The following is a 15,782-nucleotide window of genomic DNA, read 5'->3' on the forward strand; positions in this document are numbered from 1 at the left end:
CCAGCTTTATGTACAACCCAAATAAGCGTTGTAAGCCCCTGGCCTGTCCAATGGCAGCCTCTAGTGGAGATTTGGCATTACTGCTGTCAAATGTCAGATGAGACAAAGATACTTTTTGGGATTTGTATAAATAATCACACATCAGCTAGTAAGACATAATTGTACTGCATCATACATTATGATGCAATATCTGCTAGTAAGAAAAGATAAATACTGTCATTAGAACACAAGAGATGAGGGGATGAAAGAAGAGGTGAGAAGAGATGATGAGAGAAGAGAAATAGCGAGAGATACAACAAATGCAAAATGAAAAGAGATAATGGAGAGAGAGACCTTATCCTTATCACAGATGCAAAGAGGGGAAAGCCCAGACGGTATGATACACCACCAGTAGAAGACAGAGGAGTTGTGGCGTCCAAGAGAGCAACAACCTCAGTTTTTATCTGCTCTCTACAGCAAACAAAGAGAACTTTAATAGAGGACTGGGGCATGGAAACAGAAGGACATTAGAACATTATGAGTCACACATCAAAGTCAAATCAGAAAAACACAACCAATACTTAACACTTCCAGCTGCACCTTCTCTATAAATAGGCCTTCTGCTTCGGTTCTTTCCTTTTTTTGTCTTCCTGCTGAATGGCAACAATTGTCTGCACCCTGCCTGCGAGTTGCTACAGGCCCTCCCAAATACAGAGATATATCAACCAGGTTCAGATCTGTTTAGCATTAATCAATCACCAAGGTTAACGCGTTAACATACAGATATGTTATGCAGACGTTTAGTGTCATTATGGGTGACGCCTACAGGTGTGTGTGTGTGTGTGTGTGTGAGTGTGCGCGTGTGTGTTTTATAACATGTCTTAGAACAGCGAGCTCAGCTCTCATTAACACCCATATTATCAGGGGTGGTGTGTTAAATGACGATGACACATGTTCCTTCTATTTATCCTAACAGGATGAAAAGATCAGAATGATCAAAGAAGAGAGACGGTGACATGGAAACCTTGAGGAGACGCATGACAGTGAAGCAATAGCTTATGACTACTGTGAAGTTCATCACCATACTACCAACCGCATGGTAGCGCCAGATAACAATCAAGGGTATCCTCCTCACGCATTAGGTTATATCTGTCTCTGGCTCAATCAGAAAGCTGTGCCAATCATGTGTCGACTGTCAAAATGTACAGTATCTAGGCCTATTTGATGGAAGACACATGGCTTTTGGAGCAGTTTGACTTAACGTTGAGGTTAATGTTGGAATTTTAAAATCTCTCTCATTCCATTGCACCATGTTTAGCCTACCTGGTTGAACTCAACCAGAGTTTAAAGACGGGAGCTCAGTGCTCTAATAGAATAAGTTCCAACCTTATTGTGGTCTGAATATTCTAAACCAAATTTTTCCAAACCTCATAATAGAAATTGAGAAAAAGCATAATCAAAGCACCACCAGAGTTTAAAGCACATGACAACTATCCTACAAAAAGAGAAGGCTTCAGTCATGCTTATGAAACAAATTGACTTTAGCCTAGCTTCTGAGGCAGATTCTGCCACTTATCGAAGCTGAAGCGTAGAATTAGCCTACATATAGAATATTATCAGATTTGAGTGGCAGGCACAACATAACACAAATATGGTAGAATGGCTGAATATACATATGTAAGAAATTCAGTAACACTCCTGCTTTTCTAAGGTCAGCAAATGAGTAGGCGAATTCCTATTCAACAATACATTTAGCTACAGTCCATGTTTTTTGCATCTGTGGGTGATTTCTCATGAAACTAGAACAAAACGAGACCATGTTTGGGGGGGTTTTCAAGAAATGTAATCTGTTGAAGGGTCCTTTGGAAGAAGGTTTGTTGAAATAAATGACATTTATATCTTAAAGCCTAATTGAGAAATAATTAATTCAAGTTGGAATATTTGTGACATTTTGGCCTTACTCAGGCTTCCTTTACGACTCCATAATGTTTCATCTGCATGGCGCTACAAAGCAAAGTTGGCGTCATATAAAGCTTTACCGCTTGCTTTGTAAAATGAGTAGTATTTTAATTTAAATAACATTTCTTACAAACATTTATGAATATTGAAAGCTATAAACATTAATATAGAAAATATTTTTAGAGAAATTGGCACATTTTTCAATATATTGTTGAACATAATATACTCTACAGGTATATCAAAGTTCCAGAGTAGGATCTCTGCTACTTTCAGAGTTATGATCCAGTTTGTAAGCATTACCAACAGACAATGTGAAAATGGAATTAAAATGGTTGCCCTCTGCTGGTGATTTGCAGGATGTGCAAAGTAAAAGTATGGCTGTGATTGGTTAAATTGCCTACTATGGCAATTTCTCTGTATAAAATGGGCCATATGCACTTAGAGTACATTATGTTCAACAATATATAGAAACAAAAATTGTACATTTTCAATATTCTTGTTAATATTTTTCAATATTCATAAATGTGTTACTAAAATCAAAATACTACAAAGCATCGTACAACACCAGCTCCGACGCTCGTCGGATGTGGCAGGGCTTGCAAACTATTACAGACTACAAAGGAAGCACAGCCTCGAGCTGCCCAGTGACACAAACCCACCAGACGAGCTAAATGACTTCTACGCTCGCTTCGAGGCAAGTAACACTGAAACATGCATGAGAGCACCAGCTGTTCCGGACGACTGTGTGATCACGCTCTCCATTGCCGATGTGAGTAAGACCTTTAAACAGGTCAACATTCACAAGGCCACCGGGCCAGATGGATTACAAGGACGTGTACTCCGAGCATGCGCTGACCAACTGGCAAGTGTCTTCATTGACATTTTCAACCTGTCTCTGACTGAGTCTGTAATACCAACATGTTTCAAGCAGAACACCAAAGTCCCAATAACACTAAGGTAACCTGCCTAAATGACTACCAACCCGTAGCACTCACGTCTGTAGCCATGAAGTGCTTTGAAAGGCTGGTCATGGCTCACATCAACACCATTATCCCAGAAACCCTAGACCCACTCCAATTTGCAACAGATCCACAGATGATGCAATCTCTATTGCACTCAACACTGCCCTTTCCCAACCGGACAAAAGGAACACCTATGTGAGAATGCTACTCATTGACTACAGCTCAGCATTTAACACCATAGTGCCCTCATAGTTCATCACTAAGCTAAGGACTCTGGGACTAAATAACTCCCTCTGCAACTGGATCCTGGACTTCCTGATGGGCCGCCCCCAGGTGGTAAGGGTAAGGAACAACACATCCGCCACGCTGATCCTCAACATGGGGGCCCCTCAGGGGTGCGTGCTCAGTCCCCTCCTGTACTTCCTGTTCACTCATGACTGTATGGCCAGGCACGACTCCAACACCATCATCAAGTTTGCCGATAACACAACAGTGGTAGGCCTGATCACAGACAACGATGAGACAGCCTATAGGGAGGAGGTCAGAGACCTGGTCGTGTGGTGCCAGGACAGCAACCTCTCCCTCAACGTGATCAAGACAAAGGAGATGATTGTGGACTACAGGAAAGGGAAGACCGAGCACGCCCCCATTCTCATCGACGGGGCTGTAATGGAACAGGTTGAGAGCTTCAAGTTCCTTGGTGTCCACATCACCAACAAACTAACATGGTCCAAACACACCAAGACAGTCGTGAAGAGGACATGACAAAACCTATTCCCCCTCAGGAGACTGAAAAGATTTGGCATGGGTCCTCAGATCCTCAAAAGGTTCTACAGCTGCACCATCGAGAGCAACATGACTGGTTGCATCACTGCCTGGTATGGCAACTGCTCGGCCTCCGACCGCAAGGCACTACAGAGGGTAGTGCGAACTGCCCAGTACATCACTGGGGCCAAGCTTCCTGCCATCCAGGACCTCTATACCAGGCGTGTCAGAGGAAGGCCCTACAAATTGTCAAAGACTCCAGCCACCCTAGTCATAGACTGTTCTCTCTGCTATCGCATGGCAAGCAGTACCGGAGTGCCAAGTCCAGGTCCAAGAGGCTTCTAAACAGCTTGTACCCCCAAGCCATAAGACTCCTGAACAGCTAATCAAATGCCCCCCCCCCCCCCCGCCTTTACACCACTGCTACTCTCTGTTATCACCTATGCATAGTCACTTTAATAACTCTACCTACATGTACATATTACCTCAACTAACCGGTGCCCCTGCACATTGATTCTGTACCGGTACCCCCCTGTAAATAATCTCCCTATTGTTATTTTGCTGCTGCTCTTTAATTACTTGTTACTTTTATTTCTTATTCTTATCCGTATTTTTTAAAACTGCATTGGTGGTTAGGGGCTTGTAAGTAAGCATTTAATTGTAAGGTCTACACCTGCTGTATTCGGCGCATGTGACTAATACCATTTGAATATGCTTGTCAACAACGGACAGTTTTTTTTATTTTTACCTTTAGCCTAATTTGACTGACTGTTACTATCAATCTAATGCTTTCTAACAACAGCTAGCAACTGTGATAGAGCTGTGACCGTGATCAAAATTGATCCCTGACAATTGAATGAACATTTCCATTAATAATTGCATAATAAATATGTAACCTTTATTTAACTAGGTAAGTCAGTTAAGAACAAATTCTTATTTACAATGACGGCCTACCCCAGCAAAATCCGGACGACACTGGGACAATTGTGTGCTGCCCTATGGGACTACGGCCGGATGTGATGCAGCCTGGATTTGTACCAGGGACTGCAGTGACACCTTTTACACTGAGATGCAGTGCCTTAGACTGCTGTGCCACTCGGGAGCCCATAACACAAGTTATAGGCTATTTATTAAATATGTTTGCCATCTCCATGTAGGCTACACAACTGGCACAAATTGATTTGCAATGACTCCAGTGATATCATCATTTCAACATATTTATTGTATCAAATGGTAGCCTACAATGGCATAGAAATGAATAGACTAATTGATGACCAACAGATGCAAATGTATCATTCAAATCATGCCAGTTTCATTGTGGATTTTCCCCATAATAGAAACATGTGAGGGAGTTCCAATTTCCATTTCAAATTTCCACCTGCGCAGCACTCGAGATCCAAGTACAGAGCATGCTCAAAACCCATATAAAACCCATCACTTGATACGATTTTCCATAAGAAAGTTGACATTACAATGCAGTCTAAACAACCACCAAGCGAATTTATCTAATGTGCTCCAGTGTACCTAAAGTCGTTTTCCAGTGCTTTGTCGAGTTGATATGTTTTTTGGAAATAGGCAGGGTCAGTCCTGGCTATTCCTCTGCCCTAGGTGAGACAAAAAAAACTAGAATAGTCCCAGTAAGCAAAATGACTTGAAAAGACGTCTAAATTATGTTTTTTCCAACGTTATAAAAACCAATGTCCTGGACGTGGAAATCGAGGCCGGTCATCCAAAAAAAGACATCCAAAAGGCGTTGGCGTCGGACCGTGCTTACTGCAGTATGGCCTACAGTGGCACCTGAAATTTAATTTTAGGAAGGCCCACCTATGTGGCAGGCCGACTGTTTGTAAAACACACAAAAAAGACAGCTAGTCCGTGCTTACTGGGGTGTAGCCTACCATGGTGAGAATTTGTTCTTAACTGACTTGCCTAGTTAAATAAATAAATGGTGGCCTGCAATGGAATTTGCCCACCATTTGTAAAACAGGCATTGTCTTTTTAATCCTGATTCCTGTGATTTGGCTATTTAAGCTCTGAATATCAGCTACCCAACTTTATCAGGAGGAGTTATCACAAGCCTATTTGCAATGTGTTTACATAGCGGGAAATGCAGAAGTATTTTCTTTTTTCGCTATAATCAGCTCGTCAAAAATGTACGGATTCAAACTTGAAACCACAGATCATTACAATTTAGCCCACGGGATAAATCTCCTGGGCAGCAGTTGTGAGTAATCTGATTGTCCATTCCATATTGTTCATTTTACTTGACCTGTACTGTTTTTAGGATATGTTGTTTGTTAACCATGTCAGCTCGTTTGTTATTTGATTGGGAACCATTTAGCTCTGTCTCATTACATTGTCATACATTTTATCTCCAGCCTGTAGGCTACAGAAAAGGATACCATTCTATATCTGCTACATTATTTATGTTAGATGATTTTTTGGAGGGAACGTTAGTGGAGCTCCGCAGCACTGAGTCTCTTCAACAGCACCCTGGAAAGGCGTACTGGGAATGGACAAGAAATATTTTGCTTCCCTGCCTTTGACAGAGTGGGCACTGCTTATCACAGGGCGGCATCACTGCTCACCTAAAAAGTCCATATGCCACTCGTTGAGAGAAATTGTCATTGTTTTGGGGAAGAATTATATGAGGTTTTATGTGTTGCTGGAGGTGCGTTTTGGTCAGTTTAGTTCAGAAAATGCCGCCCTCGTCAATTTGTCACAGGCAGCCACCTAATCCTACCTAATGAGCGGGCCGGCCCTGGACATAGGTGTCTCCATAATGACAATTTAAATATCCTACCTACAACTGGTAAAAAGTTGTCATGAGGTGCGCACGTGCTTCTCTGTCTCCTCTCTCTCTCACATGACTCAGCTGCCTTCTGCAGCGCTCTCTCAACACCACACCCCTCCGGACCTCTCCGGTCATGGCTAGAAGGCTTCAGTCCTCCCCCTTCCAACCACTCACTCAGAAACAGCCTGCCTCACTGCCTGACAGTCAGCAGCAACAGATCACATTGAAATAGATTTTCTTAAATGCCATGGTGGCACAATTTAGAAGTAGTTCAAAAACCCACGACAGATACGTTTTCACCCAGGAAAACCACAGACATGTCAACCCTGCGTGGCACAGGAGAACATTGCTGTGGTTGAAGACAATCAGCAGCTTATTGAGAAATGAAAAATGGCTGGAATTATTGGAAACACCAGGCAGTTTGATGAAAGTGCTGAGCAGTGGAGCTCATATACAGAAGGGGTATAAAAAAAATGTTTTTGCAAATGAGGACAAATTGTGCCCAAATTTTGTGTAATGGGGCCAAATACATTTAATTTACTAATCAGCTTGCTACAGCCAGACAGGCCAGGTGATAAGAGGGATATTGTGGAAATACTGAAAGGACACTTTCTGTGAAAACCACTGGTTATTGCTGAAAGGTTCCACAGAAGAAATCGTTTACAATGTTTGTTGTTGCATTAAGGAGATTCTCTGGTAATTTTGTAAACTTTTTAGCCAGTAGTTTTGAAAGTAGTACTCACGAGCCAAAAGTGGTCCCCAAAAATGAGGCACTACGTCACATATGTGCAGTACTTTATTTATCCCTCTCTCTCACTCTGCTGTGTGTTCATCTTGCTAGCTGTCACTCAAATGGCGAGGTGCTAAAGCACATTGGCTGGAATTTGAATTGCTAGGGGGCTGGCCCATGGGGAGAAAATGACGCAGCACGGCTAATTGAGGGAAGACAGTAATTCTGCTCATAGATTGCGCATGTATGAACTACACATTGATACATCCAGCCAAAAGCTGCAGGTTTTAAAAAAAAGACTTACTAGTCGCCAAAGTTCTGGAGCATATCTTTAAAGAAATGATCAGAGCACTGTGTTTAATGATGTGTTAATGATTAGAGACAGACTAGTATGTGGGCTACAGAGTGAAGCTACACAGAATTGACTGTTAATTGAAAGTATTCTGACCTTGGCAAAGGCTATTGAAATCAGTGTGTCTATGGAACTAACTGATAAAGAAGCTGAGCAGATGAGTTTCAGGAAGTGGCAACTGAAAATCAGAGAGAGAAATCAAGGCAAATGCTTCTGCGTCTACATGCTGGAGGAAGGACATGGATTGCAGAGACTTTGGTTAAAAGGGGCATATTGCACAGCCTGCAGAAACAAAAAGAGCTCAGAAGATTTCACTGAAAACAAGAACGAGACATTCCAACAAAAGAGACATGTTCACGCTGTTGAGCAAGCGAACACAGAGGTGAGTGACAGACAAAGTCACACTGAAAATACTGAAAATTGCTGGGGGGCCGCATGGCTACTATGTCTCTCCCTTGCTGGAGGGGCAGCCTGTGCAAATGGAGATTGACACAGAGGCAGCTGTATCTCGTGTCAGACATAGTTTACACAAAGACATTGAAATGCCTTCCACGTCAGCCAGCCCACATTATGTTTAAGACAGGTGAATTTGTCGCCATGACGAGAGTGTGAAGTAATACAAGCGTAGACCAAAACTGACCTTTCTCCAGGGAACCGACCCAGGACTTTTATTCAGGGAAAGAAACAGAATGCGCCACAGTGCTGGGTAACAATAAAACCAAACCAAAACCAAACTTGTCTTTGAGCCTTTCTACATGGGTCTTCCGGTCCCGCTCTGCTACCGGACAGCTAAGCTGTTTAGCGGCGTAGCCAACAAATTAAAACATAAATCCAACAGGCTTGTCCTTAATGGGGTCAGGTCTACGGCCAAATCGCGTCCGGTAGGTTCCTGTCTAGTTTGGTTCGAAATCCCTTCCAGCGTTGGAGGGCTCTGCATGTCAGCTCTTGCTGTCCAGATCTGGCCAAAGCCAGGCTAAAACAGCCACCACCTAACCTCCAAGCTAATTATATTCAGGTGTGTTTAATTAGGCTCTTACCCTTCCGAGCCACCCTCTCTCCTGGCCAGCAGATGTAGCCAACGAGCAGTAATATACAGGCCTTCACACACCCACCCTCTCACTCCATCACACAATCTCACTCCATCACACACACCCCTCCTCAGCTCCGAGCAGGGCGGCCATCATCGACAGAGCATTGCGGGGGGACAAGGCATCTGCATTTCCATGTTTCAACCTGGACCTGTGGACAACAGAAAAAATACTGTTGGAGTGAGAGAAACCAGCATCACTCTATCGTTGGTCTCCTTGTTCCTGGACATCCAGACTAGAGGAGCATGGTCCGTGACCAGAGTGAAGTGTTGTCCCAGGAGGTAGTACTTTAACATCTTCAATGCCCACTGCCTAGGTACTCTTTCTCCAATGTTGAGTTTTTGATTTCTCGGGGCAACAGCTTCCGGCTGATATATAGGATGGGATGCTCCTCCCCTCGTATTTCTGTGGACAAGACCGCTCCCACCCTTGTGTCAGAGGCATCAGTCTGGACCACCATCTCTCTCCCAAAGTCCGGCATCACCAAGACCTGTCCAGAGCACAGGGCCTCCTTCAGATTCTGGAAAGCTTCTTCCGCTTTGACCTCGTTTGGCTGGGTCTTTTTGGTCAGGTCTGTGAGAGGACAAGCTACAGTTGCATAGTTAGGAATGAACCTCTTTACCTGAGACTTGGCTTGAACTTTCTTCTCTTGCAGTTTGACATTGCTCCTCCCGATGGTAAGCCCAGGGACACTGCTTCCTCAAGTCTTAGTCTGCATTTTTTTGCATTTGTGTTTAGACCTGCTCTGTGAAGAGCCTCCAAGACATTGTTGAGCTGCTTCAGGTAAGATTCCCAGTTATGGTTGTACACAATCACGTCATACAAATATGCTGCCATGTACTCACTGTGGAGTCTCAGGACCCTATCCATTAGCCTCTGAAAAGTAGGCGGAGCTCCATGCAAGCCAAAGGTTAGAACCGTGTAATGGTACAGCCCTGTAGGCGTGGCAAAGGCTATCTTCTCCCTCACCTCTGGAGCCAGGGGAACCTGCCAGTACCCCTTAGATCCAGGGTGCTGATATACCGGGCATTACCCAGATGGTCAATCAGCTCATCTACATGGGTCAAAGGATAAGTGTCAAATTAATAATCCCCATCTTCAGCATCTGGTCCTCTTTTTGATGGGATCCTATAAGGCCGTAATGTTACCTTATTTCCCCGGTTTTGTGCGGATATGGTGGTGCATTAAGGTTGTGCGACCTGGGAGGGCTAGAGAAGACGTCCCTGCTCTGGTCCGCTAGTTCCTCCATCTCTTGCCGCTGTAGTTTTGTAAGCGGGGTGCTGATGGAAACCTCCTCGAGCCGCTTCTGTGGGAACAGGGGACAGAGCAACCTCACGCAATGCCTCTCGGACATGCCACATTTTGAGAAGGTTAATGTGGTATATTTGCACCGGTTTCCGGCGCCCTGGCTGACAAACTTTGTAGTTCACTGGATTCACCTTCTCCACGATCTTGTATGGCCCATTCCAAGTGACCAGGAGCATATTCTCTGTTGTGGGCACCTGTACCAGAACTATCTCCCCATTCTGCGTGTAAATCAACTAGAAAGATGTGTCGGCATCGATTAATTGTCTCTGGCCCCCTCCCAGTTAGGGGGAGTGATGAGCTCTACAGCAGAGTCTCACAACACAATCGCTGGTTGAAAACTGTGTTCTGCCCCTCCCAAAAGATAGAATTTGTAGATAATTGGCCCTCTTTCTGGGACTCACCCACAAACAGGACCAAGCCTGGCCTGTTGAGGAGTGACGGACTCCATCCTAGCTGGAGGGGTGCTCTCATCTTATCTACGAACATAGACAGGGCTCTAACTCCTCCAGCTCCACAATGAAATAGGGTGCAGGCCAGGCAGCAGGCTGTTAGCCAGCCTGCCAGCTTAGTGGAGTCTGCCACTAGCACAGTCAGTGTAGTCAGCTCAGCTTTCCCCATTGAGACCGTGTCTGTGCCTCGATCTAGGTTGGGCAAAATTAAAGATGGCGGTGTTCGCTTTAGCAATCTCACTAGTATAAAGACCTCCTCCATTCCTGCCATTATTGAAAGAGAGTGTGACACCTCACATCTCAAAATTGGGTTACTTAATGTTAGATCCCTCACTTCCAAGGCAGTTATAGTCAATGAACTAATCACTGATCATAATCTTGATGTGATTGGCCTGACTGAAACATGGCTTAAGCCTGATGAATTTACTGTGTTAAATGAGGCCTCACATCCTGGTTACACTAGTGACCATATCCCCCGCGCATCCCGCAAAGGCGGAGGTGTTGCTAACATTTATGATAGCAAATTTAAATTTACAAAAAAAAAAACAATGACGTTTTCGTCTTTTGAGCTTCTAGTCATGAAATCTATGCAGCCTACTCAATCACTTTTTATAGCTACTGTTTACAGGCCTCCTGGGTCATATGCAGTGTTCCTCACTGAGTTCCCTGAATTCCTATCGGATCTTGTAGTCATAGCAGATAATATTCAAATTTTTGGTGACTTTAACATTCACATGGAAAAGTCCACAGACCCACTCCAAAAGGCTTTCGGAGCCATCATCGACTCAGTGGGTTTTGTCCAACATGTCTCTGGACCTACTCACTGCCACAGTCATACTCTGGACCTAGTTTTGTCCCATGGAATAAATGTTGTGGATCTTAATGTTTTTCCTCATAATCCTGGATTATCGGACCACCATTTTATTGCGTTTGCAATTGCAACAAATAATCTGCTCAGACCCCAACCAAGGAGCATTAAAAGTTGTGCTATAAATTCTCAGACAATCCAAAGATTCCTTGATGCCCTTCAAGACTCCCTCTGCCTACCCAAGGACGTCAGAGGACAAAAATCAGTTAACCACCTAACCGAGGAACTCAATTTAACCTTGCGCAATACCCTAGATGCAGTTGCACCCCTAAAAACTAAAAACATCTGTCATAAGAAACTAGCTCCCTGCTATACAGAAAATACACGAGCTCTGAAGCAAGCTTCCAGAAAATTGGAACGGAAATGGCGCCACACCAAACTGGAAGTCTTCCGACTAGCTTGGAAAGACAGTACCGTGCAGAATCGAAGAGCCCTCACTGCTGCTCGATCATCCTATAAGTAAGAACAATAAGTAAGAACAATAAGAACAAATAAGAACAATCCGAAGAAAAAAAATTGATACTGTCGCAAAGCTAACTAAAAAGCAGCATTCGCAAATGGAGGATGGCTTTCACTTCAGCAGTAATACATTTATGAACTTCTTTGAGGAAAAGATCATGATCATTAGAAAGCAAATTACAGACTCCTCTTTAAATCTGCGTATTCCTCCAAAGCTCCATTGTCCTGAGTCTGCACAACTCTGCCAGGACCTAGGATCAAGGGAGATACTAAAGTGTTTTAGTACTATATCTCTTGACACAATGATGAAAATAATCATGCACTCTAAACCTTCAAGCTCCATACTGGACCCTATTCCAACTAAACTACTGAAAGAGCTGCTTCCTGTGCTTGGCCCTCCTATGTTGAACATAATAAACGGCTCTCTATCCACCGGATGTGTACCAAGCTCACTAAAAGTGGCAGTAATAAAGCCTCTCTTGAAAAAGCCGAATCTTGACCCAGAAATTATAAAAAACTATCGGCCTATATCGAATCTTCCATTCCTCTCAAACATTTTAGAAAAAGCTGTTGCGCAGCAACTCACTGCCTTCCTGAAGACAAACAATGTATACGAAACGTTTCAGTCTGGTTTTAGACCCCATCATAGCACTGAGACTGCACTTGTGAAGGTGGTAAATTACCTTTTAATGACGTCAGACCGAGGCTCTGCATCTGTCCTCGTGCTCCTAGATCTTAGTGCTGCTTTTGATACCATCGATCACCACATTCTTTTGGAGAGATTGGAAACCCAAATTGGTCTACATGGACAAGTTCTGGCCTGGTTTAGATCTTATCTGTCGGAAAGATATCAGTTTGTCTCTGTGAATGGTTTGTCCTCTGACAAATCAATTATAAATTTCGGTGTTCCTCAAGGTTCCGTTTTAAGACCACTATTGTTTTCACTATATATTTTACCTCTTGGGGATGTCATTCGAAAACATAATGTTAAATTTCACTGCTATGCGGACGACACACAGCTCTACATTTCAATGAAACATGGTGAAGCCCCAAAATTGCCCTCGCTAGAAGCCTGTGTTTCAGACATAAAGAGGTGGATGGCTGCAAACTTTCTACTTTAAACTCAGACAAAACAGAGATGCTTGTTCTAGGTCCCAAGAAACAAAGAGATCTTCTGTTGAATCTGACAATTAATCTGGATGGTTGTACAGTCGTCTCAAATAAAACTGTGAAGGACTACTCTGGACCCTGATCTCAGTTTTGAAGAACATATCAAGACTGTTTCAAGGACAGCTTTTTTCCATCTACGTAACATTGCAAAAATCAGAAACTTTCTGTCCAAAAATGATGCAGAAAAATGTATCCATGCTTTTGTTACTTCTAGGCTGGACTACTGAAATGCTCTACTTTCCGGCTACCCGGATAAAGCACTAAACAAACTTCAGTTAGTGCTAAATACGGCTGCTAGAATCCTGACTAGAACCAAAAAATTTGATCATATTACTCCAGTGCTAGCCTCCCTACACTGGCTTCCTGTTAAGGCAAGGGCTGATTTCAAGGTTTTACTGCTAACCTACAAAGCATTACATGGACTTGCTCCTACCTATCTTTCCATTTGGTCCTGCCGTACATACCTACACGTACGCTACGGTCACAAGACGCAGGCCTCCTAATTGTCCCTAGAATTTCTAAGCAAACGGCTGGAGGTAGGGCTTTCTCCTATAGAGCTCCATTTTTATGGAATGGTCTGCCTACCCGTGTGAGAGACGCAGACTCAGTCTCAACCTTTAAGTCTTTACTGAAGACTTATCTCTTCAGTAGGTCCTATGATTAAGTATAGTCTGGCGCAGGAGTGTGAACGGAAGGTGAACGGAAAGGCTGGAGCAACGAACCACCCTTGCTGTCTCTGCCTTGCCGGTTCCCCTCTCTCCACTGGCATTCTCTGCCTCTAACCCTATTACAGGGGCTGAGTCACTGGCTTACTGGTGTTCTTCCATGCCGTCCATGGGAGGGGTGCGTCACTTGAGTGGGTTGAGTCACTGACGTGGTCTTCCTGTCTGGGTTGGCCCCCCCCCCCCTTGGGTTGTGCCGTGGCGGAGATCTTTGTGGGCTATACTCGGCCTTGTCTTAGGACGGTAAGTTGGTGGTTGGAGACATCCCTCTAGTGGTGTGGGGGCTGTGCTTTGGCAAAGTGGGTGGGGTTATATCTTGCCTGTTTGGCCCTGTCCGGGGGTATCATCGGATGGGGCCACAGTGTCTTCTGATCCCTCCTGTCTCAGCCTCCAGTATTTATGCTGCAGTAGTTTATGTGTCGGGGGGCTAGGGTCAGTCTGTTACATCTGGAGTATTTCTCTTGTCTTATCCGGTGTCCTGTGTGAATTTAAATATGCTCTCTCTAATTCTCTCTTTCTCTCTTTCTTTCTTTCTTTCTCTCGGAGGACCTGAGCCCTAGGACCATGCCTCAGGACTACCTGGCATGATGACTCCTTGCTGTCCCCAGTCCACCTGGCCGTGCTGCTGCTCCAGTTTCAACTGTTCTGCCTGCGGCTATGGAACCCTGACCTGTTCACCGGACGTGCTACCTGTCCCAGACCTGCTGTTCTCAACTCTCTAGAGACAGCAGGAGCGGTAGAGATACTCTCAAAGATCGGCTATGAAAAAGCCAACTGACACTTTCTCTTGATTTGCTGACTTGTTGCACCTTCGACAACTACTATGATTATTATTATTTGACCATGCTGGTCATTTATGAACATTTTAACATCTTGACCATGTTCTGTTATAATATCCACCCGGCACAGCCAGAAGAGGACTGGCCACCCCTCATAGCCTGGTTCCTCTCTAGGTTTCTTCCTAGGTTTTGGCCTTTCTAGGGAGTTTTTCCTAGGGAGTTTTTCCTAGCCACCGTGCTTCTTTCACATGCATTGCTTGCTGTTTGGGGTTTTAGGCTGGGTTTCTGTACAGCACTTTCAGATATCAGCTGATGTACGAAGGGCTATATAAATACATTTGATTTGATTTGATTTCTGGAATTCTCTGGTTTGAGCTCCCCAATTGTAGACCCTCCTCTGCTTTTCTTGGGCTTGGGCCATATGATCTCTTACCATTGGCCACAACTTCTGCATCTGATCACCCATTTCAGCCACATGGTCAATGAGAATGGGATGTGGGCTTGACTCAGTCTCCCAGGTCTCCTTTGCAATGTCCAGGAGGCCCCGTGGTTGTCGTCCATAAAGGAGCTTGAACGGGGAGAATCCAGTTGACGCCTGGGGTACCTCCCTTATGGAAAAGAGAAAATATGGCAACAACTGGTCCCAGTTCCTTCCATCCTGGTCTACTATCTTACGGAGAATGCTCTTTAAGGTTTTATTAAATCTTTCAACGGGCCCATCTGTCTGAGGGTTGTGGGGGGAAATTACAAAATTACTTATGCTACCCCGTGTTTTATTGCTTAAAGAATTGTCTCTTGTTATATGTTAGTGTTTTTTTCTAACCTGATACAAACTTGTCTTTGTGTGACTTAGTCATAAGACTGGGCGTATAGCTAAGATCCGTTTGGGTGCAGGAAGTCAGCGGTATGGAAACTTGCAGGAAGGAGCACATTATAGTGTGAACTGTGATAAACGCAGTTATGGGGTTGAGCCCTCGTGCTATCAACCTTGGACTATCTTAATCTGCACAGACAAACCAATCTCCTTTTACACACTATGTTCCGCCACTGTTTCCACACATCTGCGACCTAGACAAAAAACATTTGTACTTTTTCTATAAAAGCTGAGACCCAACTATGTTCATTGGGCTTTTAACCCTGCACTATTTGAGTGATTGTTGATTGCTCCATTTTTGCAAATCTTATAATAAAATAGCTTTCTGAGGAATGTACAGTCTCTCTCTTCATTTTGGTTAGAATTTCCACTACAGGGTGGTACACCAAGTTCTGCAGGCTCTAGTTTTGTTTAATCTTGATTATTGTCCAGTCGTGTGGTCCAGTGCTGCAAGGAAAGACCTGGTTAAGCTGCAGCTGGCCTAGATCAGAGCGGCACGTTTTGCTCTTAATTGTAATCAGAGG

Source organism: Salmo salar, chromosome 01, assembly GCF_965601325.2.
Source record: "Salmo salar chromosome 01, fSalSal1, whole genome shotgun sequence".
Classification (NCBI taxonomy): domain Eukaryota; kingdom Metazoa; phylum Chordata; class Actinopteri; order Salmoniformes; family Salmonidae; genus Salmo; species Salmo salar.